Raw genomic sequence first — 26,922 nt, forward strand, 5'->3', positions numbered from 1 at the left:
AAATTTGTCCGATTGTGAAATCGATGATTGACCCAAATCCTGAAAATATCAGCCTAGAATTTTGTAATCGACGTGTTCGCTTGTAAAAATAAAAAGCAAATTTTTTATACAATTTACAACGAAAATTGTCATTTTCAGACAAGCGTACATTATTCCGAAGTAAAATTCTAATTATATGTATAGTATGCACAGTTAATAGTAGATCAAGTTTTGTGCTGCGGATTAGATTCCTGTATAATGATGTTTGATACGTTTTTAAAATTTTCATTTGTCATACGAATACCTCAGCTTATGACGTAAAAGCAAAAATCCGTTTCTACGAAAATTGAACGTTATTAATCCAAACGATTTTACCGAATCTGTTCATTCTTCTCGGTTAACTCACCCTCGAGGTGAATCTCTCATTCTTTAATGAACGCAGAGGGCGTATCGTCACAGTCAGGCTAGCCTTTGCCCGATCCCGCAGCTATTGGCCTCTTTATCTTGTACACAGCCGCAGTTTGAGCTCGACCCCTGGGCCACCGGTCGACGTACGTAGTCCGCGGCCGTCGCGACGCCGCGACGCGACGTCTCGGCGCAAACATGCTACAGCTAATTATATTTACCTTTACAGTTTTATTATTCAGAGCCGTTATGTGCGGAGGGGTAATTTTCTTCCGTAGGTTCCTATAGAACGCACCTTACACTGCTGCGTGTATTATTCAGCTACACCTGAATTTCACGAGGAACCTCTACACGTGTTGGTTTACGCCGATCTCTATAACCGTACACGCGGCCCTCTGCTCGCCTCTCGACTCGTAGGCACAAAGGAAAAGCTTTGTAACAAAAATTCATTTCATCCCTATATATACTTATTTTTCCTTGTCGCAGGATTTTCCTATGTGCTCAGGTATGCGGAGACTAGAGAGGGACCAAATTAGACGTGCATGAACTTGTTACTGCAGATATTAAATCCGCAAACGTATTTACCGCTTTTTCTAGACGATTTCTTTGACAGTGTTCAAATTTCTGTGGAAACACCGCGAGCGAAAAGTGTTTTCCTTTTCTCAAATGAACCTGTGGTGGAAAAATTCGAAACATTTTTCAATAAAATATTCCAATTTCCAAAAACTACATCTTTTCTCGGATTTTAAATGTCTCGGACCACGGGTTTGATTTAGACTGTTTCCAAAATCACAGAAACCCAATTTTCGAACGAATCGATTGGCGTCAAACTTTCCTCGTAAACTCTTTGTTAAAAAATGAAAATTTTCTCTAAAAATTTTTGATCTTTGAAGCTTGAAAGATAAAATTTCGTCCGAAGGACCAATCGTCTGTTCGATCGATGGTAATAAATAAATGTTGAAACGTATCGTTTGATATCGCGTGCGTGTGTACGTTTGAATAAAATCCGTGCACAACGTCCGTTTAGTAAGAGAATTTCAGCTCCGAGATAAATCCCTACCGGGTATTCCCGCGGTACAGACAGGGTTAATCGCCTGGTGAAGCAGCGATGATAAGAGTTACCGCCTTGATGAGAAAGAATGACTCACTCCAAAATTGTCCAAATAAAACGACGCCCGATAAACCCACGTCGGTGTGGGTCTCTCTACATCTGCGCACAATGTACATGTTGCGCATTATCGCGAATTACGACAAACTTATCCCTGCGCATATTCGTGTGTACGAGACAAGACACGCGTGTTTGTCCGTGATAAGGCAGTGCAAATGTGTCGTAAGCACCTCCCACTCGTTGCAAAATATTTCGCGTGGTACTCGCGAGTTATACGTACGTACACGAAGAGTGCGGGTAATTGGCTCTCTTCATCGACGAACTCGCCCCGCCGCACCGGTCGAGATGCTTTTCAATTTTCGATAAATATGTATGTTCGCTTTATACCTTGGCAGCAGCTCCGGCTCACCTATGCAGCTTTTTCCTCCGCAAATTCGCGCGTGTTTGCGTGTTCGTTTGCGACCGTTCAGGTATGTATGCATACAGCATACGAGGCGAGGCGAGGTGTGGGGAACGATTTTTCTCGAATAACTCGTTCGCGTAACAGTACTTGCAATATGTGCCGGAAGGGTCAAGTCGGAGGTCCGATACCCAGGTTGCCGTATCTCGTGCTGTTCTTCTACATTCCTTAATATATATTGACGCGGAGGATGAAATTTTCTCATTTCCAAGTATTTTATTTTCGTTTTCATTTTCATTTTCTTTTTTTTTTTTTTTTACTTTTTTCTTCCTTTTTTTCCACTTCTGTAAAGCTTGCGGAACTGATCGTGAATTCGAACGAATATTTACGCTCCTTTGTAGAAACGCGATTGATACCGAATTCATGTATGTACTGAATAAAATTGGCACAGTTTCAACATTGCGTTATTCTGTATTTATACATGAGACATTTTGCGAAATGTTTTAAAAACGGTTTCGATAGTCCATATGTTGTAGAACGTGAACGAAATTCAGTGCCAATTCGATAGATATAATTGTAAATTCAACTTACTCGTGGTCCATAAAATACAACTCCAATTTGAAACCGAAATACGAAATCCAAAATGTACGATTCAGCATGGCTACGTAAGAACATGAAATCCACCATTTTCCCACAGGTTATACATAGGTGCGATGCAACACCTGGTTGAAGCTCGAGAAAATCATTGTCATGTGCGTGTTCCTTTGTGTATGTGCTCAGGTATTTGCGGGTCGAACCGATCGACTAACGATGAATGGAACGACGACGCCGTATAGCTGTAGGATAACCGAGAGCTGAGCCGAGGACGCGTATGGAGGTCGTCACAATAGGCATTTGGCTAAATTGACTGATTTCCCATTCTGTCGGAATCATTTATTAAAGTCTCAGGGGAGGGAGGTAGGGAGGGACGACCGCTGCAGGCGTACAGGAAAAATGAAAAATGAAAAGAAAAAAGTAAAAAAGAAAAATCACACAAAATCCGAACTCGCGCGCATCGAAACACACTTGCGCTACGGCGATCCCAAATTTCGGATTGCGAGTAAACTTCGATCGATTTAACGGTACGGAAAATTTTTTTCGTCTACTTCTTCGCGTCTTTTCAAATCATTCAAGATCGATCCGTCGCCTCCCGTCGCTTTATATTATTCAATATGATGCAATTTCATGCTCAGTCGTAAGTCAGTACGTGCATGTAGAAAATTGAAAAATCAATGTTTGACTGTTCATTTCCTCTCCTCGTGTCTAATCTGATATCTGACCGGAAATAGGTGGGGAAAGTAAATGACGTATGAATAATGAACACACAAGCATGTCTATGATCTGAAACTATTACTGTGTTAAAACCGCGAATCCATCATCGTGTATCGGCGCGAGGACCCGGGGTGACTAATTGTAAGATGTAAGACGAGGCTGAAGTTAGTAACGTTAATGTAACGAAATATCAAGAAAACAAAATTTCAGACGATCCTAAAGATGCGAAGTAACGATTTCTCCTGAACATGCATCGTTACACTAACGTTACTAACTCCATCTTCGCGATACAAGGATTCAAATATTGAAACTTTCTTGTGAATCGAGTGCAGAATCGTGGGTCAGGGCTGACCGGTCGCACCGTTTCCATCGCCCTATCGTCAAGCTCGTTAGATATTCTAGGGTTAATTCAGGGAACGGACGTTGTGTGCAGGGTTTGAGAGGAGGCGAACGACTCTCGTACAATCGAACTCAGAGCCAGGCAGCCAGCCAGCCAGCCAGCATTACATTCTATTCATATAACCCGCCTTCGACGGAGACCTGCAGGCCCGTATTTGACTGACAATTCTTCATTTGCGTTGAGCAAAACGTTTCGCAGGCCGAATTGCATGCCAGTAAGGGCTGCGAGGTGTGATAGAGTTCGATCAATGCAGTTCCGAGGAGCAGGCTCGCGGGTCCGTGTGTCGAAAAAATCAGGCGCAAAACGGGAGGAATTATTCCTACGAAAGATTCGTCAATGCCGCTAATCGAAATCTCTTGTAATTTTCGAATCGTCTCGAATTGGTCAAAGTTTGAAAAACGAACGTTGTTTCGACGGGAGTAACTCGCGTCCTTCGCTCCGGCTGGGTCAAAGGTTGGTGGTCATCATTTGGTCGGTATTGTCAGCTCCGTTCGCGACTAGATAGATCAGCTCCTGGGAATACTGATTTTTTTACATACACTGGTATTCGCTTCGCGGGCTCGAAAAGTTCGCGGTTGTCTACCGCGTCGAGTTTTTTCTTTTCTACCTAACCAATTGCAAACCTAATCGCGATAATTTCACGAGCTGATTTTCCCCGCTTAGCCAGTCTCGCAATTAACCCCAGTATGGTATAAAACTGACGAGGGATTGAATTGGTCGGATTAAGGGATGCAGATTGATTTTTCAAAAACTCACCTATCCACAGTCCTCGAGGTCGAAATTATCCCCGGTAGTTTCCAAGGGAGACATTGTCTGAAAAGTATCAAAAAAACCCCAGTTACAATTACTGACCTATAACGCCTGAAATGCGAACCTCGTAATTTCCCTCAAGTATTATAAATACGCATAAAAAGATACTCTGGACAGATTTTACAAAGTATCTCTAAAAGAGGAGGGGAGATTATGCTTATTTCGCACAAGGAGGTAACAGCGGCTGACAAATTGACGGACAAATTTTACCCCCGGCACTTCGGATCGGGGGGGGGGGGGGGGGGGGGGTAGGTAAACGGGGCCAAGTGAGTTAGGGGAAACTCTAAATTGATCCATATTAATAAGACAGTGAGATTTGCGCTGCAGGGAATTTTTGCATAAATTTGAATCACTGCTCGCTCCTCGGCAAGGGTTGGACGGTTTGAATAATCGGGAATAATTTTGAATTTTCGGTAACCAAAAGAGCGGCACAACATCCCCCGGGTGTGTCTATACCTATACCTATATCTCATACTGTTACCCGAAGCCGAACGGCACCGCGGGAAGTTGCCCCTCGAAAACAGCGTCGTTCTCCACCTACATAAGCACATCCAATTATACCTACTCACTGACTTCTAAGTGAGCAGTAGGTATCCACCGAATTCCTCCTCGTTTTTCTTACGGAATATCAATTATTCTCTACCACGGTGTTGGTTTAGCCATTTCGATGATTTCGGGAATCCGAGATTTTTCATTAAAAGGGGTTAAAAAATGTTCAGGAAAAAAATTCTCGCAGGGTACCAAAATTGATAATACGTACCGAGATTCGGTAATAAAGTTCGTCCGATTTCTTGCCTCCAAGCTGAAAACTACCTCCCTAGATTCTCACGCTTGTAGTTCACAATACTTAAGATAATAGCGATAGTCAAGTACCCTATAAATTCAAGTCTGATTGGTTCAATGACTCTTGAGATACCGTATGTCGAGGAGCAGAGAGAGAGAGAGATCGAAAGGGAGAGGGGGAGAGAGAGAGAGAGAGAGAGAGAGAGAGGAAAAGAACGGGGATGTAGGTATATACAAAACTTTGAACGCCTACGATCGTTATGGTAAAATTCTCTCTAACGTTTACCTGCTGATTGAACAAGGAACGCCCGATAAGCATTGGCTGAATTGAAGGGATGGAGAAATGCAAGATGTTTGAAGGAGTTTGATGGTTTGAATATCTATACTTTTTCATAATTTCATTACAAGGTGCATCGAGATTTAATAACTTGATAAACAAACTCAACTCACTCATTAGTAAACTACGATGACGTATGTGAAAATAATGTACGAAAAAAACCTTAAAATTTTCTTTTTTTCTTCTCTCAAGTTTAAATATAATAGATTTTTCATTTCAAATTCCCTTAGAGTGGTCAAAAAATATTGTAGATTGTTCGATTTCCCTCCTCGATAACTCATTACGTTCAGAGGATTGTTGACAACAACTATGCTGAGACCTTTTTTTTTTTTGTATTTCAATAATCGATCCAACATCGCTGAATTCAATTTTAACGCGTTATCCCGAAAAATGAAATATTCAACGACACGAACGTGTTAAAATATGAATGTTTCATTGGTATTAAGTGAACGAATTTGAAAAAAAATACCGATATAACATCGATATATTTTCTTCCCTTCCCTCTGTCATATCATCACGAGATATTCAAAGGCATAAAAATGATACCGAAAGTGTTATAATTTCGTAATAAAATCGCGTCGATCCATAAAACTCACAAAACATGCTTAAAACACGTCGTACCGCAGTTAAAGCGCGACGAAGCATCTTCCGCGTCCAAGATCCCGAGGTATGCAAGAATTTTGACGAGCACTGACAAGCATGCGAAGCGAGATGAGACGACGGAGGCGTGTAAGGTAGGTATACATATAGATAGGTCTGGGTAGGTATACGGAATGGGATGGACGAGGAGGGAGAACCAATTAAAAGACGCTTACACGCCGCCTAATTCCCCCCGGGGCTGAATAGGCCGGATGACGTATTAACTCATATTTGTCTCCGCACAATGACCGGGCTAAGCTCCTCTGCCCAGGTGTCCGAGTCCTGTGGGTGCAGGGCATTCGGAGCATAGGTATGGTATGCGGCAGGACTCTCTCGTCTCTCGGTTCCTTGCGATCCTCGCGGCACGCGGACGAACGTGAAACGGACACTCGTAGGTCTGTATAATACGCGCCCTGAACGGACGTTTGTACCAAGGCACACACTCGAGTGCGCGTTGAAATCTTGAAGAAATTTCGTTCCCGAGGAGAGACGCGACGCCGCGCGGTCCAGTTCCACATTCCTTCCTCTCAACGGGTGGCCCGCGTCTTTAGCCCCCCCGCCCTGCACCCCTTCACTCCTCCCCCATTCCCCTAGCCGGCCATGTTACTCTTCTTTTTCATATCCCCCTCCTGCCGCACCTTCCCTCTCTGTCCATCGTATTAGGGGCAATTGTTCCGTTGTGTGTTTTTGTGATTGATCACGTGATGCCATCGCATCGTTCGGTACATAATAAGTCAGCCTTTAATCCACTCGCGGTGAAGGGAGGCGGGAAGGACGAGTTGTGCGGGGAAAAAAGATGAGGCGGCGAGGAAGAGGAGGAAGAGGAGGCGGCATTCTTTCGATATCTGGTTAGTCTTTAGTTTCGGAGTGAATACTTTACCCGCAAAAAACCTATTATGTTCACAGTGTGTACGTAATACCCGCCCTTACATACGGTTAACGCCCGTCTAATTGATCCTGACGTTCGCTGTATTCTTAACGAAACAATAATCCTGGAACGGTAGAACGAAACACCAGGTTCGTACGGCCCGAGAATCACTGACGCGAGATAATTCGTAGATAACTTTGAAAGAAAAAGGTAAAAAGTGAAGATAAAAAAAGAAAAAACGACAAACGAGAATTTGCTCGGCGAAACGATTTAAAAATTTATCAATAAAAATAGAAATATAATTCAACAACGTAACGTCGTACGATAATCCAATTCAAGGCGTTGTAAGATTCGTCGGTCCGTTCGCTTGTCAATCAATTTCCGAAAACTACAAAGCCCTGTAACACGCGAGTTTTTCGAGGAACTATGAATCAAAAAGAGAATAAAATTGAATAATTGAAATTATATAAATGATCTCCGCCTCTATCGTCGATCCGTGCGTGTACACTTTACACATACGCGTACCTTACGCAGAACGCAAGGCATCCGGGCTGAAAAGTATTCGGTTTAATAATCGAATTATACTCTAGAAGGCTTAGATGTACACCGCCGAGAATTCGATTTGACAGGACGGCCGAGACGGCCCCGCCAGATTCTTCGGCGCAGGGTCATCAATTCTCAACAAAGAACTATTCCCGGGTAGAAGGTCAGAGCCACGTTAGCTTCGAGGATTGTCTCTCTCTCAAGCTTTACCTGCGCCACAGATGAACCGCCCCCGAAGGGATACGAGCCGGGGGATAAAAACATGCGCATAAACGTGCACCGTGCATTTTTCAAAACTTATGCAAGGAAAAAAAGACGAGAGTCGCGAAAGAATCCGCCCCTTCGCCCCAGCCGATCGATAATCGAACTGTCAGTCGATCAGGGGTGACTTATGGACGGGTAACGTTCGGCTGGCTACAGTCATTCTCCGAATTCATGTCTCGGTCTTCATACCTGCAGGAACACGGAGCCGAAGATCTCGGCTGAAGAGCATTCACGTGTAATACGCGGGTGTAAGAGACGGGAACCGTGAAAAAGTATTAGAGATGTGTATCGCGCCGTACATAAATATATATGCATATATGTAAGCTTGAAAGAAAATTAAGAAAATCCGGTACAACGTTGACAGAAGGAAAAATGAAAAAAGGATTGAAACTAGCAGAGCTTAGACCGATCCTGGAATTCTTGAGGAAAAAGATGACGTCTAATTTTCAACAGATCAAACAGTCGGTGTCCGACTTTTACCTGGCTGTCTCTTTCTCTCTATCTCTTCCCCCCCCCTCTCTTTTCAACCACGTCAACGAAAATCCTGGATATCTTTTATTTTTTAACGACACAGCTCACTGGCGATCGTGCGACACGGTTCATCCGTTCATTTCGCACTTTTTTCTCTCTTTATGCACGCTCCCCGCACCAGGTACGGTTGAGTTGGTAATTTGACGAGTCAATCGTCAAGGACTTTCGCGCGATTTGAAAATGAATTTAGATAGGAAAAGGAAAGAACGGTAATCGCGCAAATCCAAAAAAAAAAATCGCCATTTCGACGTGAACGGAAATTTTTTTTTGACCAAGCTGGAAGATTTTAGAATGTGTGAAAGAAAAATACTCACCACGAACTACGTTTGACTTGTTTTTCTTGCGAGCAAAGTTTGATAAATTTTAAATAACAAATAAAGTAAACCCGGATAAGTCGACCAAAAATGTCAAGACATTATTTCTGACTTTATCTCTCTGCCGGTTCACGTCACACTCGATTTGTATGCAGAAGATGGGTTGAAACGGTGGCTTAAAATCGTTCTACGAAGAAAGTACCGTTCAAGAGTACCCAGAGTATCTGAAAAGAAACCGCGCGGTTTGTGTACCGAGATTTTTTCAAATCGTTTAACAAAACAAAAATAAAAAAAAAAAATAAAACACCGGGCGAAAAAGAGGGCTGTGAGGTGGGTAGAAAACGGTGTTGTAAGAAAGAAAATTACAATAATAAAGCAGCTCGGTGCAGAGGAATGATAATGAGGCGAAAAAAAAAACCGATGTCGTTGGAAAGGGAGAAAGGGAGAGATGGATAGAAAAAGCGAGGAGATGAAAATAAGGTGGAAAAAGAAAAAAATTCACCGAAATAATCTCCGCGGGATTATTAATGTAGGCTTCATTCACATGCAAATTTCTGTCAACGGCTCTTTCTAGGCTCCCTAGCTGCACCTTACAGCCATAAAACGCGCGGAGGCCTGCCGCGTTGTCTCCTGTCTAGTTTTAAAAAGATCGAACTTGTCAAACGGACACAATACTGTCATTACCAGACAATTGGCTCCCCTCCACTTGTCGGCCTGTCCCTCGCTACAATCTACGCATACCAAAGTCTCCTACAGACGTCGTTGTCCTTCCTAGACTCGTGGGCGGAAGTCACGCACCCTCGACAAACGTCCCAAGTCCAAAACCGTTAGATCCAGATCTCCGGAGCGGGTAGATTCCGCGGGAAATTTCCCGTTAGTTCTTTCTAGTCTTGAAATTGTTCTTACGGAAAAAGTTCTAAAATGCCGGGTGACCAATCCACGGGATTATATGTATGCTGCAATGCTGCATGTATGCGTGTAAGTAAATGCATATATATGTAAACCGTTTAGGGGAGAATTCCATCCCGATTTTCGTTTTCTTCATTTTTTTTTTCATTTTCGTTTCCCCCTTTTTTTTTTTTTTTTGTCAAAGATGTTGTCGAGGTGAGAGGACCCTTGTATCGTTTTCTCGGGCGTGGAGAGAGACGGAGAGAAGGAGATGGAGAGCGAGAAAGAGAGTGCACGACAACTTTTCAAAAGGCGGCGTTATACGAGGACCGATTCATTACGATTCTTCGTCGGTTCTCCGCGGGTCTCGTTTGTTTCAAACCGCGCCATTCCAAGAAAACAGATGGAAATCTCGCAAACTTAAAACGAGTCCTACGTTCAACCAGCTTCACGAAGAACCCTGAGATCCTATCTCGGCGATGCGTCGTGCGTAGCTAAAACACGCCGGACCAGCTCTAACCAGACATACCTAGTCAAAGGAAATGCGAGCATCTGTAATAGCTGTTTTCCAACGAGAGATGATTAAAAAAATAAAAAATATCTCGCGAAAATTTGTTGCACCTTTAAAAGGAGTAGTAATATTAAATGGATGAAAAAGTCGATTGTGTGAGAAGAAGAAAACTATCTGCTGACGACAGAGATGTTACAACATGTACGCGAAGTCGAGGTGGGTGAGTTCTGTGAAAAAACGGAATCCGAAACAAAAATCTATGCATGCTGGAGCGAGGAGAGGGAGGAGGTGGAGGAGGAGGAGGAGGAGGAGGAGGGACCGGTCAGGTATTTACGAGTGGCACTTGACCGGTGACACGGGTTTCTGGGACCAATGAATTTTAATTCCTTCTCCGTCCCATTCTGGGCCCATTCCCGGTTGTCGGGTCCCAATCGGGCCCGGCAGCCCGCTGTGACACCAGCACGATGATTTAATATTTTAAGGAAATGAAGGTCCACCCTTAATTTACCTTAACCCGAGTCGAATATGTTCCTGGCAGCAGGGGACCTCCGAAACCATTACAAACCAGACGATGTGTCTCGAGTAATGCTGCAGCCGCTGCGCGAGCTTTTGGCTCTCCAGAATCCCGGTGAGCCGCACCTACAGGGTGACCCGTAAAAATTTACTCGCGCCGTCAAATAAACACGCCACCGATCCCACTTGCGTATCCCGCAACCGTGAAAGACGCGATAATTTCTAACATCCGATAGAAGGAAACGAATCAGGGGTAAAAACTCTGCCAGTTCTTTGCTTTGGGATTCGGTCTTTCGATAAGAAAAAACGTAGAGTTCGATAACGGTACAATTAACTATGACAGAGAATAATTTTTCTATATAGGATCGAGCGTCATCGAACCGAACGAAAACCCTGCGACGTGGTTCCTTGCAGGTAAAGGAAGAAGAAGAAACGAGGGAAGAGAGAAAAATAAGAGTGTATTTCCCCCTCTCAGAATGTCCTTTGTCGCGACTCCCCCACCTCGGGACACCTCCTCGACCACCATCGCCAAGATCACCGCGCGCGGTCTTCTCACTGGCTTATAACCGAGGCTCGACGAGGAATGCGAGGAGATTCGAAAAGCAGCCACAGCTATTGGCATACGTTCCCCTACCTCGCGGACTCGCCTGCAGCTCCTTCGTAGCGACGTAAGATTTTAGTTTCCGAAAGCAAGGACGTATTAAAGCCACGAAGAAGAAGGAGAAGAAGAAGAAGAACCGGGAGGAGGAGGAGAAGGAGGTTCTTTGAAGTATGCGGCTCGATTTTCGTATCAATCGTTTTGTTTCCCGATTCCCTGGAAAGACGAGAACTTGCGCGATCGGCGGTTACGAGTCCGACACGTCCGCGGGTCAAGCGACATTTTTTATTGTTTTTATCAAGTCTCGGTGGGTTTTAATTCCGGTTAAGGAGCTTCTGTGTCGGGTTTGTAAGTACACAGTGTCCGTACCAAGTGGAGGTAATACTCGTGGTCGAATCGTCTCTTCTCCGTCTTCTTCTCCTCCTCGAGGATGAGACGATAAAGAAGAGAGAGGAGAGAGAGAGAGAGAGAGAGAGAGATAGAGAGAAAAACGAGTTGCAGCGAGGAGAGAAGCTGCAGGCTGGCCCGTCTCTGACGTAATTGAAACGTAACCCCATTGTTAGGACATAATTGACTGACACCGTGCAAGACCACGACGCCTCACCACTCCAGCCGATCATAGGCAAAAACACCAATCATCCCGCTACGCGCAAAAAACTTGGGCCCAGGGTCACAGCGTCTGAGCTTGGGGGCCTTATCCCCGGTGGTGGGAGTCGACTCTGCCCTTAACTGCGGCATCGCGTCGACTCGAGGTGCTTTCGATCATCAAAATCTACGTCGGATCCTCGTTTCGGGGTGAGAAAACTGTTTGATTTTCAAGCTGTTTGTTCGGCGAAGGAGGGAGAACGGAGACGAGAGCAGGGAAAGAGGAAGAACAAGAAGTGAATGAAACTTTTTTGCCGATTCCGCAGGGGGGTGGGGAGGGAGGGCGCGGCGTTGACTCCGCGGTGCCGAGGTCAAGAGGTTTCTCGCCACGGCGCGGCGTCCGCATCGCTGCCGCAGCCTGTTGCTTCGCTCGATCAAGATTTCATTAAATTCGATTATCCGAGCAGTCAAGCCGGAAATTATACCTCCAGGAGGCGCGCAGCACACAGCCCCGTTAAAATCCCCCGATAATACCGGGGCTTTTCTATTCTATGCGCGTCTCTTGAAATACCAACGATCCCTCTCCGCGGTTCTAACCATACGTACATCATCATCGCCGGTTCCGAGATATGGAAGTTCGTGCCTCGGTCGGAGCCTTCATCCATCGACAACAAACCCATCGACTCTTCTCTGATTGTGACATAAAAAACCATCGAGAAAAGTGGCCACATTCTCCTACCTCCAGCGACGACCGGGGTCAACGGTAACCCGCTCGACTTTCTTGCACACCATCGTTTTCAGGTGGTTATGGGGACGGCCTCTTATATAGACCGGTGCGTCAAGTAAGATATAAGAAATCATTTTCAGAGCTATTTCTTCAGCCTGTGGCATCGATTTGATAGAGAAAAATGCTGTACATCGTTAGTAACTGATCTATGAGTGCAATTTGTTTGAAATAAAAAAAAAAAATTAAACTCATGCGTAATCCTTTCTTCTTCCGAAGTGATACGCGACGTAAGTATTATCGATCCGTTGTGCGACGCGAATGTGCGATTTATTTGCTTATTCTTACTACGAACAGCTGGTTTTTTATTTCGTTGACTTGAACATATTGCGAGTAATCCTCGAGCAGTTTGAGGAATAGGCAAATTTGAAATCCTGTTCGTTTATCGATGATTCGAATACACGTGTCATGGTGCCTCTTGGGGTGATTTCGTCCGACGTGTTGCTCGTTAAATGTAAACGTAAAACCGGGATGTAAAGAAGATCGAGAATGGTTGGTCACAGCTGTGGTGCGAAAAATGTGAAAATGACCACGTGAGAATTGGTTTATTAGAAAATACTTCACCAGCAAACACCTCGAAATTGGACTACTTACGTATTAATTCAAAATACGAAATAAATTCTCAAAACTGATGTTTTTGCTTTCGAAACTTTCGAGACACTTTGAAACTTTCAACTATTACTAATTTTATTTCAGTCATATCAGTTTACTCGTTGAAGCGAAATTCGATAACTGACTCACTTCCCATTTGCCGCGGTGAGTGAAATGTTTAAAAATCGATTTCCGGTTGCAGATTGCCGCAGCATTAACCGCGGCGCATTGTCGAGAATATGGAGCGAGATTAGCTATCTCGAATAGACAGACGCGTGAGGTTGGGGGATTAATTAATAACGTCGGTAATTGGGCCTGGTTCAATCTAAGATAACCTCTCCTCGACGGATGTACATATAGACACGTACCCAGAACCCCTGGTGTAACGTAACGTAATGTAACGTACTTAGCTACGTAACTTGACTGTACAGTACATTACGAACACCTTCGCGTCTGTTGCACTCGCGGACATTGAAGCGAGATGAAGTTGCTTCGCGCAAACTCTCAATTTGTACCTAAAACTGCGTGGCTTTTTCACCGTATACCCGGTAGAGTGGTCCTTGTTTAGGGTGATGACGAATTTCTTCCGGACAACCATTAAATCAACTTCAAATCATTCAAAAACGATCCCCACACTTTTATCTTAAGGTTAACCCGTGCTTCTGCAAGATGGAGGATTTCCTTCATTTAAAATGCAAGTGTTTCGGGCACATTCGCAGTACATATTTTACTGCACGAGTAATAATGTTCAAAAAAATCTATAAACGGGAGATTTTAGTGGCTATTAATGCTACTATGTGAGAAAAAATTCACACCATCATACCTGGTAATGACAAATTGCACTTTCTTTAAATGGAAAAAAGTCGGATTTGGAGGGTGTGAAATTCGTCGAGATTGCACGGTATGATAATGTGAATTTTTTCTCAGATAATAGCATCATAATGCCCTCTAAAACCTCGCGATTACAAATTTATTTAACATTATTACTCTTACAATAAAAATATACGCTAACAATGTATCCGTGACACGCGTATTTTAAATGGGGAAATCCACCCTCTTACAGGGGCCGAGTTTAAAGTTGAGATAAAAAAATATGTAAGAATTGAGGAACTGTTTTTGAATTATTTAAAGTTGATTTAGGGGGTGGTCCGAAAAAGAATGGTTGACACCACAAACAAGAACCACCCTAATGCCCAGGTACAGACGGGAAAAGTACGTCAAAACGTGATCGCGACTGTAGCGCGTGCAGGGACAGGGGGAAACGGCAGCGCTAATCACGGCCGAGATAGCAACAAATAATCCCCAATAAGCAATCGGCGATAAAACCTGCCAGCTAAGCCCGTAATTAGACTCGCTAGCTGCAGGGAGATATCCGGTGGAGATAGGTTCGAGGATGGGGGAAGGGGGGGGGGGGGGAGGGGGAGAGAAAGAGACGGAGGTATATCTTGTCCATCCCGAAGGATATATCCAGCGTAGTTTATCCGCGATAGCGCGCGACGCCGCGAGATATCTCGAGAGAAACCAACCGTGAGATCTCGTTCCCGAGATCGTCAAGATGCGCATGCACGTGTGCAACCACCTTACACACATGGCATATCGATACGGTGTAGAGTTAGGGTATAAATGCGCCTACTTACCCTGCTGTGTATGCATGTTATGAAATCAGGTACCTTATACACGCCCGCGCCGTTAAGATAAAGAGGAAGAAGAATTCGCGTCTGTGTATATTCGGACGAGAGAACTCGGACTTATCTCTTCACCCGCGTCGTCGGAATAAGGAGTGCCTGGAGCAATTGCAACGCGATGATACGACACCAACGAATCGTTTATTGCATGTTTAGGAGGGACGCACCGCGAGCTTTACAGACGGTCCGATAGAATGTTTTCGTGATACGTACCGTTAGGTACAGAATCGGAAGAAGAAAGATTATGCCGATGATCATTTATAGATCGAGAAGATGTGTAAAGTTCGTTCGGTGCTGTAACAAACGACAGAGATGCCCGCAACGTCGTTTCAGAAGTTTCATTGCCACTTGGAAAAAAAAAACCCGCAGTCTGGTCGTTGATCGTATTAATTGAGGCGTTAAACAAAATCACCTCCCCAAATTGTACCGCAGTCATTCCTCTACCTTGGTAAAAACAATATCTAGGTAGGTGTGCGAAAGTGAATGAATAAATCACAATCACGAATGCAATGAGAGTAAAGAGAAGCCCCCCCCCCCCCTTCACTCTCTCGCCCTCTCTCTTTCGCTCTTTCAGTCGCCCTCCTCGGCGGACTCTCGCAACAATCCAACTCTTAAGGCCACAATGTATCCGCCGCTTTCGCCCGGTGCCAGGGTTATACACGAGGTGTGGAACCGGCACACATATGTATACTAACTTGTACATGTTTACATGTGCATTGAGGTTCGTACATATGTACGGGATAGGAGTTTAAGGCGAAGGGCGAAGAGGGAAAAAGAGGGAAAAGAGAGGAGGGGGGAGTGAACGGGGGGTCCGCGCGAGGGCTGGTATAATTACTCGCCCGGTAATACAGGTCGGCTCTTGAGTGGCAGCTCATATTACTTGCTTAACCCGCGTGAAAACTAACCCAACTGCAGGGTGAGGGGAGAATGGGGGGGAAGGTTCGCGCAAAAAGGTATACGTCAGTTATACCAGTGTGTAGGTATATGCATGCACGTGTATAGGTAAGTATACGCGGACCACAGCTTTGGTACCTACAGCAAACACTCACCTTGCTCACCGCAACGCCAAAAAATACACGTTTGTAAAATGACGATAATTGCCCGGTATAGGTATGAATTACGACTCTCCGGACAACGAGGGGATTCAAAAATATTCATTTTTCTCCCGAGTACGTTGCGAATGTCTTGTACAATATGTTTCAGACTCGGTCAATTTTCCTTGGCAGTTTATTTTTTTTTTTTTTTTAATTTCAAACACGCACAAGGAAGCCAGTATGTAAAAACATTCTACACAGCTAGCTACTCAACTCTGAAATGTTCCGAAGTACTTTGATTGGTTTGAAATTACACGAGAAAACGTAGAGCTGATACTAAAGATTGAAAAATATTCGCTCCCGCAATTCAAGCTCAAGAATTTTACATGTCATCGAAATTCCCTGGTTCGAGAGTGGCTAACGTGAAGGTTTCGTTATAATGTTATAGAATTTATACGAGGTATACGGATCGACGTCGTAGCTTACGTACAGAGCTGATAGAGACACACGAAATGACACCGACAAATGTTTTTCCCCTTTACCTATCATTCCGATTTTGAATCGGCATTGACATCGACGACGAAAGGAGAGTGAAAATTTTATCACGGTCTCTACAGTCCCTCTGTTTGTGCCAGTTTTTACTCGCGTGTATAATAGCGACGTGTTTTCCACCGACAATTACTGTACAAAGTTTGAGCGTATTTTTTGAGCCTATCGTACGATATGACAACGAGACAAGGTTTTGTTCCTCGACAACCGTACATGTTGGTGAATGGTATTATGGGTTATATTCCCGCCATTCGTGCAGTGCGAACAAAAACATCCTTTTGTTATCACGTTGCATGGACGCAGCAAGGTACAAGCGAACCGATTCCATTCTGCCAATTTTCCATTCACGAGCAACGGGAAACGACCGTGATGTGAAATAATCTGCAGATAACGACCCTGTCGATAATTATTTCGATTCCGGAAAGCTTTCGTGACTGTGTTACATATCTAGCTAGAAAAATCTCATACAGTATCTCATTCAGCCGTGACGTTCTTAGACACGTGCAAGACTTGACAGAGACCGACTACGGTCGCGGAGAAAAGCTCTTCCGAATTCTTGGAAAAATGGTCCAACCACATTTACATAACAATACCTGGCCAGCCACGTACTTCTTGGTTCCCAGACCGTCTGGCCATGGCGTTAGCCGTACAGCCATGGCATACTCGAGCGCAAGATGCAACCAGAATGGTCAGGCGAGTGTACTAATGCACGTGTGTCACTTCTTGGACTACTAAACCAGAGAATGTTGGCTCGATTCCCGCACAGGTCGCTAAATCATCGCACTCTGAACTACGGTGAAAAAAGTAATTGAGTAGGTATGGCGAAGTAATTTAAGATTTTTATAACCCACGTGGTATTCAATTTGACTTTGGTGACGGAGCGGTGACCATTTGAGAGTTAAACCAGAGCTGGTGCTCAAGTGAGAGACTGAAATGGAAAAAGAAGGAGGAAGAAAGAGAGAGACAGAGAAAGCGGAATGAAATATGATCTGTGGGTAATATTCTTAATGGATTTCTCCGTAAAACCGTATAACTTCCTGTATGAACGTAAATTACGTATGTAATACGAGGTACGTGGATATATTATAATATGGGAATATCGAGGGACGCCAGTGTAGCTGAGGACCGTTTTCGAGGAAGGCCACGTTAGGAGATTATTAAAATTTTGTGTTTTCAGTCATGCCGTTACTGTTGGAAAGTAGAAAAGAGCGAGAGTGATCCAATCCTGAGGTAGGCAGTAAACAATTAATAACAGTAATAAAAAATTAAATAACAAAAAAGCAGAACGCCTAGAGTACAAGACCTAAAACATTCAACCACCTTGAAGAATGAAGAATCATCGAATCACGAATTCCTGTGAGTCCTGAAATTCTCAAGCTTTGTAACAACGGTCCGGAGTTGCGGTGATGACAATGATTGCGTCGAACCTATATAAATTTATGAAGAGCTGATCGGTAAAACGGCTTTCAGATGACGCGTCGTTTCACTTTTGGAACTGCCCTGCGAGATTGATTGTCCCTATTGAATTTAATATCAGTCAAGCAAAGTCGCTTCCTTTTATTTTACCGCACGCTGCAGTCGGTGGCGGGTGAATTTCTTGCAGAGTGGATACTTGCTATAATCCGACTAAATTAATCTCCCGCAAGCGCCGGCTAATTGGGAAATTAGCTAATTATTAATGACCGAGCGAACAGAGCGTGAGAATATTCTGCGATCGGCGATACGAGGGCTAACGGTGCTTTTCGCCCAGAAGGGTGTTTCAGGTTCGAGATTTTGAAGAACGTCATCGAATGGGCCTGGATTTCCGTTCTATCGATGCTGACGACTGATCGCGTCGCACGAATCTCACGTCTCTGCCTCTGTGTGTGCAGTGCGATATTTTATAATTCCTTCGAAGGGACTACGAAGGTGGCCTGATCCTTGCAGCAAAGAAGGTCGCGGACCACAGACAGCGATTTTTATTTCACATCGCGAGGAAACCAGTTTATAAATAATGTAAATCTGGTAGAGAAAAGGAGGAGCGCGAGGGCTCCTCCAGAATAAACCGCGCGGCAAGCCTTTAAACGACGAGAGATGCTTCACTGCACCGAGGATGAGCCTGCAAAATCGCAGGACCAATGCGGCGTGGTCGGAATCGACGTTAAACAGGCCAAACTCAAAACGCGAATATCCAATTATCTCGAGGATATTTAAGCGATCAATTATCCCGGCAGTGATTACGTTCCTATTTTCAGACCTAACAGCTGTCCCCGCGGTTATTTATCACCGGACAAACCGTCGAGGATCCTCCGCGGTCGAGGATAGTCCTAGGTGAAGGTGAAACCGAAGGTTGTCTGACTAACCATGCAAAGAATCGTCCGCCATTAGCGGTGAAACTAATTTTCATAAATTATATTAATTTGCCACGGTGATTCTAATATCTTTTCGACTGATTGGGTGACACGGATAGCTGCCGCTTAAATTTCAAGTCCAGAAAGCGAAAGAACTACGAGTACACGTGTGACCAAGTAGGGAGGAGGGAAAAAAAAAAACGTCTCCCAATTAATATTGCAGGCGAAATTCAACCTTTTCACGATAGCAGGAAACGCTTATGAATAATCGCCTTCTACTTTGTCATTGCAGCTGCGCAAATAATAAAAGTTTCATTCAACCCGACTCAAATACTTTTTTCTCTCACCGCCAAAGCTGATGTGTATTATAACTGTGGTTATCACGATATACATTATTATTATCATGAGAGTTGTTGTTGTTTTTCCTGTCGTTCACAACAAGATCCCGAAGAAGCGTGCTGTCGGCGCTAATCGCACGACTCGCTCGAAGTGACCGGAAGTCTACAATTTTCTCACGCTAAAACTAGCTCGTTTCCTCGGTAATGGTATGCGGTACACACCGACGAGTCAGTGTACAGAAGATTAATTTTAATCTAGTCGTAAATATTATTGCTTGTTGTAAGCTTATAACTTGTAGGGAATCCTTCCGTTAAATATATATATATTTTTTTTTTTTCTTCACTTTTTTTATTTCCACTATTTCTCCTTACCTTCTTTACCGTGCATCAACGACACGCTTGAGAGGCCATAATACGAACATGTCCGGTGTAATGATCGTCAAGCTGTCTACGTGAGTATAAAATTACGTAACAACCAGCTCTTTCATCGCGATCGAGGAGTGTTGTTATTACTTCTAGAGATTGCTTACGATGCGAATATTTATTGAATTATTTTATTTGCCAAACCTTGATACATAAGGATAAAGTGTACCAGTTGAAACCGTAACTTTCTCGTTCAAATAAATTGATTTCGTGCAACTCTGATACCTCGACCGATGATTCTGGGATGCATTAATGAATGCCGAATAAAAATTATCGATCATCGGCAAGCTGGGGGCTCTCTTTCACAGTCTAGTTCGACACTCCGTCGAACTTTGAACATATTTCGATACCTGCTATTCGATTGCTCGGTTCGATTGTTTTGACATGTTTAAACGCATGAATTTAAAGTTGTAACGATATGTCTTCCGCTGCGAAAATTAATCTTGCCCGCTGCAATTTTCGTCCCCTTAAATACGTAATGGCGTCCGAGGGGTTTCCTTTCGCGCACTTTTACGATTTTCGGAGTGCCCGCGTGTACGCACACGTATACATACGATGCCGTACACCAACGCAGGTTGACACGTGGTAGGGGTACACAACTACTTGGGACCACTTTAGATACGAATCTGTTCTGAAAAAGGAGCGCGTAAAAATGAATTTCACAAGCAACGCCGGTTTTGGGCCCGGTTGACTGATGAGGGCCGCATTTCTTGTAATTAAACTTGCTCGTGATACGCATCAACCAGACCCGTGGACCTCGGGCGACTCGCTTCTCGTGTACATACATACACTTGCACAAGCATTAATGTATTTTCGGCATTACCCTGCCTCGGAGATACGGTGGTTCTGACTCCGCTCTGCACACACGAGCGAGTACACGGACAGGTATAATAATACAACTTCCGCGTGTACGACGAGACGTTTGAAATTCATACAATGCTTGTCTCATTGTCTCGTCTGGTTTAAGCGTATATTTCCTAGCCGATGTATATTATACGGTGCTAAGAAATGCTGAGAAATTACAATCTTTGTCACTTTGTCTGCGTTGCCGTAATAGCCCTTAAATTTAATACTTGGTAGATACGGCGGCGTAGTTTTAATTTTCATACATTTAATTCTTAATCCCTGTTTGTGACCGTCGTCGCCAACTTCGTGATGTGTTTCGACGTTATTCGTTTGGTTGAAAAAATACGCCAAGTATTTCATAGACGGAAGGTCATCGACCTCGTTTAGGAGCCGCGATATTGGACGTCGTTTACGATCCTTTAAAAAATAAAAACTGTTATAAGATGGTTGACATTTTCAACGACACGCACCCGACGTTACGTTATGTATATGTATATACATATATATATATATGTTTGTAACAAGGCTGCGAGTGTCTGCAGTATAACGCGAGAAAAAAATTCAAAGCCACGTCCTAATAAAACTGTTGTACACTTGATATCTCTGCAGGAACGACCGGGATAATTTTCACGCGTAAGGAAGAATTTTTTTCAATAGGATTCGTATATTTTTTCTTCTGCAAGTGCAATCGCAATTTTACAAACCTTACGTTACCAGACTTTCAATTATCAATTTTACTCTGTCTTGCCGTTCGTTCGATTTTCCTTCACATGTCCGACATGAATTAGAACTCTAAAATCGTATCGAGTCATTCTACCAAAAAACTTCATTAAATTCGTCAACACGAATCGTTGTACACGTCGAAAACTCGAAGCGATAGGAAGGATATAACGAAACGAAGTAACCATCAAGCTTTCTGTGAAACCGCAAACGGTCTAATTAATTACAAGTATAAATTCCGCTAACGATCGATGAACTAGATCAACCCGTTAGCCAACACACACACACACACACACGCACGCACATACAGTATACAAGATAAACGAAGCTGTGGGGCAAAGATTGGCGATGTTTCGACGGGAGTTCAGTGATTAGTAAGGCGGTTAATTAATTAACGCAAATTAGAGTTCGGATATAATCCACAGGTGATACAAATCTCCGAGGATATGTTGGCTCAAGGAGATGAACGCGATCGAAATGGGCCGCATGTAACACATTATGATGCACGAATTCCTGCGAGGAATTGAATCGAAAGTGAACGGTTTAACGGAACGAATCGTGAGAAAACGGAGGTGGTTAACCGTCTAGTATTCCAGCGGGTATACGAAAGGCGGCGATTAAGAGTGAGAAGGTAAGGGGTGAGGGGGAGGAGGGTGACAAGAGGAGAGTCGCGCGGTTGTTGGTATGTACAAAGAAAATAGATGTCTTTCCACCGCGGGTCGCTAATGAACTGGTCCAACTTCCAACTTCCAACTGCCTCTACGGAGGTACCGTCTGGCACCTCGGCGTTCCTCCCACGCTATCGCCTCGGCTCGGACAATCAGCTGCAGAACGTTGTTACGCCTTTGCGTTACGTATCTACGTTAGATTCTTTTCACTGCAGTGCGCTGATTACCGTGGGTGTGCTGCTGGAGGGCATGGAAACGCTGCGCAATGTGTTTCGTACCGTAGATTCCAGACCGGCTGGGATGATTGAAGTTGGAAATAAGGAATGTCCGAAAGAATCCCGCTATTCACCAATATATATTTATAATTGTGTACATATATATATATATATATATATATATAGTGAAAATGTCGATTATAGAGATATTTCATTTCACCACTCGATTGGTTGATCGATTTCACCGTTCTGTACGGACGAGTTGACTATTTTTCGTAGTAGGTAGACATTGTGTTTTGCATTCATACCAAAGCGTGTAACCGCCATCGACGTAGTTTATATCCTGGTAAGTACATTAGACATGTAATTGCCATAAAATTTCACTGATTTTTCAAATTGTTGTATAGGGTCAATGCACCTATGAATAAAAGGCACTGAGAAATATGAATATAATCGTGTACTTCGAAAGCTTGAAAATTGACGAATCCAACGATTATTCTATTATCGGTCTTAGTGTAAAGATCAGTGAGATATGTATAAAAATTCCAAAAGACCTGCAGGAAAAATGCTAAAAATGTTCATTCGCTGCGCACTTTAGTCTGGATATTTTAACCACGTGTTTCTCTGATGTTAATACATGGATTTTTTCGAATATAGTGGGATTTTTTTCTCACGGAACAAGGATTGCATGTTTTATTTTTAATCTTTTCATTTATTTATTCCACTTCTTCGCCCTTCCTGTTTTCATACAAATTTTTAATTGATAGTATAATTGCCTGTAACGGCAGGTGTGGATAGAGCAGGAAGTAGCATGAGAGGCGTATTCACAGTAGGTACGTCGTTAATACAAGCGCGCACGCGTGCAGCTTATGGTCTCGACCGTTTCCCCCCCAGATTTCGAAGGAAATGCCAGGAGAAATTGGATAATGTTGGCCACTCGAAAGCCAGACTAATTTGAAAAAACGTATAAGGTTCACTCGTCGACGACGGATTAACATATAAATTAGGCTCCCCCTTCCGAATTAGGCCCCCGCATGCATACACAGAGTTACACGTACGTAACAAACCACTGCGTCGAGTCTTCGTCTATTTCAGGCATTTTCAATTACACCGAAAACAAAATTTAATTATTTCTTTTAGCCCACTACGCCGTAATGAGTTTCTTACTTCTTTTCGATTTCTCTTTCAATTCCACTTTTTCGGTTTACACCCATGCAGCAATGCTACAGAAGGATCGAACCTGCGGCGATTTCATGCAACTTTACACCCTGCACTCGCTTTCATAGCGCGTACTACCTGGGATGGGAAGATGCGCTACGCAGAGAATCTAGTCGATGACAACGGGTTAAATTAATTGACAACGACACCGCGTGCGGGGCGGTTCACCGAGCCGCATGAAATGCGGTACGGGATTCGCCATCTCCCTCCTCCCCGCTCGTTCCCAGCCTCCGTCTCTCTCGCTCAGTCTAGTTGATCGAACACATTTTAATCAATTCCATTAGTCGTCAACGGCCCGGCCTATGCAGCCAGAAACGCGTCCCGCGCTGCGCCAGCGGCACGTCAACGTTTCGGTTAACACGCGCCAATCATCGGGCAGCTAATTGGTCCACGACCACAGCGTCCCGCCGCTTTCCCGCACTCTCGAAAATCCCTCTAGACATACCTTATAGTCTAGGTATATCCGGCCGACAAAAATTTGCGCGCGACGTCGCGATCCGTGCGGACAGAGTCGAGGAGAATGGAAATTCTGTGCTGTCTTCTCCTTTTTTGCCCACGTTTGTTTGTTTGTTGTTTTTTTCATTTTTGTTCCGTTCTCTCAACATTTTCCAAATAATCATACCACTCGGAACGTACGCACGTATATTATAATGTAAGCCGCCTACTTTCAGGTATACGAGAAAATTCATTAACAAAGTGCAGGCGATATCTTCTCTACTTCCCTGTATGTACAACAGGGGGACGAAGATACGTTATGTAACGAGCAAAGTGGGCTACGTATCATCATCTACATACATCTCTTCCCCCCCTCCTCAAATTTCAAAGCTTTGTTTGTTGTAGGTGTACTATATGGGGCGTTCCAACCCAACCCTGCTTTGCCGCATAGGTATACGGCTTCGTTTCTTACGTCGATTCATAGAAAAAGTAAACGCAGAAGCATGTTCTTCATTGTGCGAAAAAAAACACAAGTCGATCCATCGTTCGAAACAAGTAGGTCAGCATCGAGGACTGATTCAGTTGACACGGAACGCCCCATATCGCGCGATGCACAGCACGTGGATGCAAGATCTATACTACGTATTACCGTATGAAGCAGCTCGCAACGCTATCTCGTAAAGTGCGGTGAAACCATGCGGTATTAGTTTAATCAGACTTTCCGAAACCCCAGCCCCCGCCCCTGACCCACCCCTGGTTTCCACCCCAGCTGCAGCGACGTGGCCGGGAGAGCTGATCTGTTTGGTAAAGAAGCAGCAGCCCCTCGACGGCCCGCGCCTTCGCAACCCTCGGAACGCGGGGGAATTGGTATTGCACCTTGTTACCGACGTGCACGTGAACGAGGTTCGTCCATGAGAGAGAAAATTTGTTCACCGCGAGTTCGAAGATGCGGTATAGCTGTGGCTCCTGTCAGGGCTTTCAGAAATTCGAAGGCATCTTAAGGCCGTCTACAAAATACGATCCCGCGGACTTTCTCAAGTCATTTGGACACTCTGCGGTTTTATTTCCTCAGACCAAAAAACTAAGGCGTCCTAATCAGCGATGCCTCAGATTCTATTAATACACAAATTTTCGTCTGAAATCGATTTTGGTTCAGATATACCAGGCCCGCATTCCTTGTTCGAGGATTTACAGTTCACGTTCATAAATTTCAGTTACGTAGGTGTACGTATATAATAGTTGTATACACATATGTATCTGCCTGCAGTATACCAATCTTCTCGATTCTTAACAATTTCTTTTCCGATGTGTTCTAGTCCGTCATTTTTTATAACCACTCTCTCTCTCTCTCCCTCACTCTTTTCCCCCTAATCCTCATCAGCGCCAGGCAGTTATTTTTTCATTTTTTACAGAACTATATACATCGAACCTCGGCTCGGAGTTGCGCGGAGCATCGATATTATCCCGAAACTTTGACGTGTATGTAAATTTTCTTGGCACTTCGAACGATATTTGAGGGGATTTCTTGGGCTTGATATATTGCCTTGACGTAGGTATATGGAATCCAAGGAAAATGACCAGTCGGTGCGGAGTTGTTGGGTTTTTCACCGATTCGGGCAGTATAAAACTTGACCACTCATTCCCGTCATCGAAGACGCGAGAAGCTCGCGAGATCCAAAACGAATCTCGAGATCCAAAGTGATCCGCAGACGCGCGGATTCTTCCACGTTGTGGATACCGCACCGCGTTCAGAGAGGGTCCGAATAAATGCGAAGAGGGAGTGAATATAATCGAGGAATAACTCCAACTATTTGTCAATTTCTCCGGCAACCTAAATTCAAGCTAATTCGACATCCATGTCGGACACGGATTCCCCTATCTGGTATCTCTTTCTATCCGCCTGACACCATATTCGCATTAGCAAGAGCGAACCGCTACCCACGCTCAAATGTTCAATCGACTCACTCACCTCCCCGCCTTCTCTCCCTCCCTCTCTCTCTCTCTCTCTCTCTCCTTCTCTCATCACATCTGCCTCTCCTCTCTTTCTCTCGCTCAGCACCGCTCTCCTCTCCGCGCGTCAAGTACCTACCTACCTTCCTGCCTACTCCTGCAGCCGATACGTGTTTGACCCTATATACCGTGTGTGTACACGTAACGTAAGTGCATAAGACTGGTACTTACATAAACTGAGTTGTACCGCGTCGCGTTGCATCAAAGAAAAGTAGGTATGTACAACAGATATAAGCTGCAGGAGCAAATAGAACAAGTGAAGATGCAGCTGCAGTGATCACCGACGATGGGATGAGTCCCGAATTCCCCCCCAAAGTCCCAAAATGGGTCACCAAAATTCTTTTCTCAAAATTTTCCCCTTACGTCGACGATCGGCAATTGGTCTCACGGTCTCCCAGGGGACGAGCCGAGATTGCTAAAGTTTAGCGAAATGTGAACGATACAAATTCCTCCAATGAGTGCGCGTTAATCTTTCCATCGCGCAAAGCGCGAGCCTTGAAAGTTTACGTAGAGTCGTAGATAGAGGATCACGGAGGAGAGAATACCGGTAAATCGAAAAGTTCGCGCGTGGAAGGTCCGTGGCTCACGGATCTGCGGTGCTAATTGAGTGATAGCGTTCTGTAATATTTATTTGTCACCCCTCCCAGCGGTCCTGGATGCCGTTCCCCGTCCCGTTCCTTGCCACCATGCATACCGTATAACCGTCGTTTGGCCCTCGAGTCGACAAACATACAAGGTATAACGCGTCTGGACCGTCGCGTCGACTCGAGCTCCTAAGCGGAGGCCACTTTAGATAGTTTTCACGCTACCCAGATAAAGTCTCTCGGCTCTTGGCTTGATGGATTTGAAACACGACAGAATTAGCAAAGTCGAGATAACGCCGCCTCTCCTCCTTCTCTCCGTACGCTGCACGCACACGCGTTCACCTCCGAATCTAATCCGACCTCATCGTCGCTGTTATATGCATACCCGTGCCGAGGTGGGGCTCGATGATTTATGTCGCGTTCTTTTATCGCTAACCCAGATGCTCGGCTCTCTTCCGATTATTCTACTCTCGGTGGAATTTTTAACGCCGAGCAACGGTGAGTCGCCTCGCAGGGTGATCGTAGGTTTTCCTCTATACGCGGCTTGACCATCCTGCCCGGTTTTGAGTTCGACTGACGATGCATCTTGCAGGTTTAGGATTCAGGCATCATCAAATATCGCTCTGGGGGTAATCAGACCGGCGAATCTGCTACCGTTAAATAATTATAATCAAGACCGGTCGCTACTCGCGTCGAAAGGCCGTT

At 44.4% G+C, this 26,922-nt stretch overlaps 1 long non-coding RNA gene across 1 annotated transcript in view; it reads right to left on the reverse strand.

Annotated features, from left to right (window-relative positions):
• LOC124211408 (uncharacterized) overlaps positions 1 to 26,922 on the reverse strand; it is a 164,435-nt gene that overhangs the window by 41,420 nt on the left and 96,093 nt on the right. Inside the window, exon 5 of the long non-coding RNA XR_006881450.2 lies at positions 4,360 to 4,416. This is a non-coding gene — a long non-coding RNA (uncharacterized lncRNA). The remainder of the gene's footprint in view (positions 1 to 4,359; positions 4,417 to 26,922) is intronic.

This window comes from Neodiprion pinetum, chromosome 2 (genome assembly GCF_021155775.2).
Source record: "Neodiprion pinetum isolate iyNeoPine1 chromosome 2, iyNeoPine1.2, whole genome shotgun sequence".
Lineage (NCBI taxonomy): Eukaryota > Metazoa > Arthropoda > Insecta > Hymenoptera > Diprionidae > Neodiprion > Neodiprion pinetum.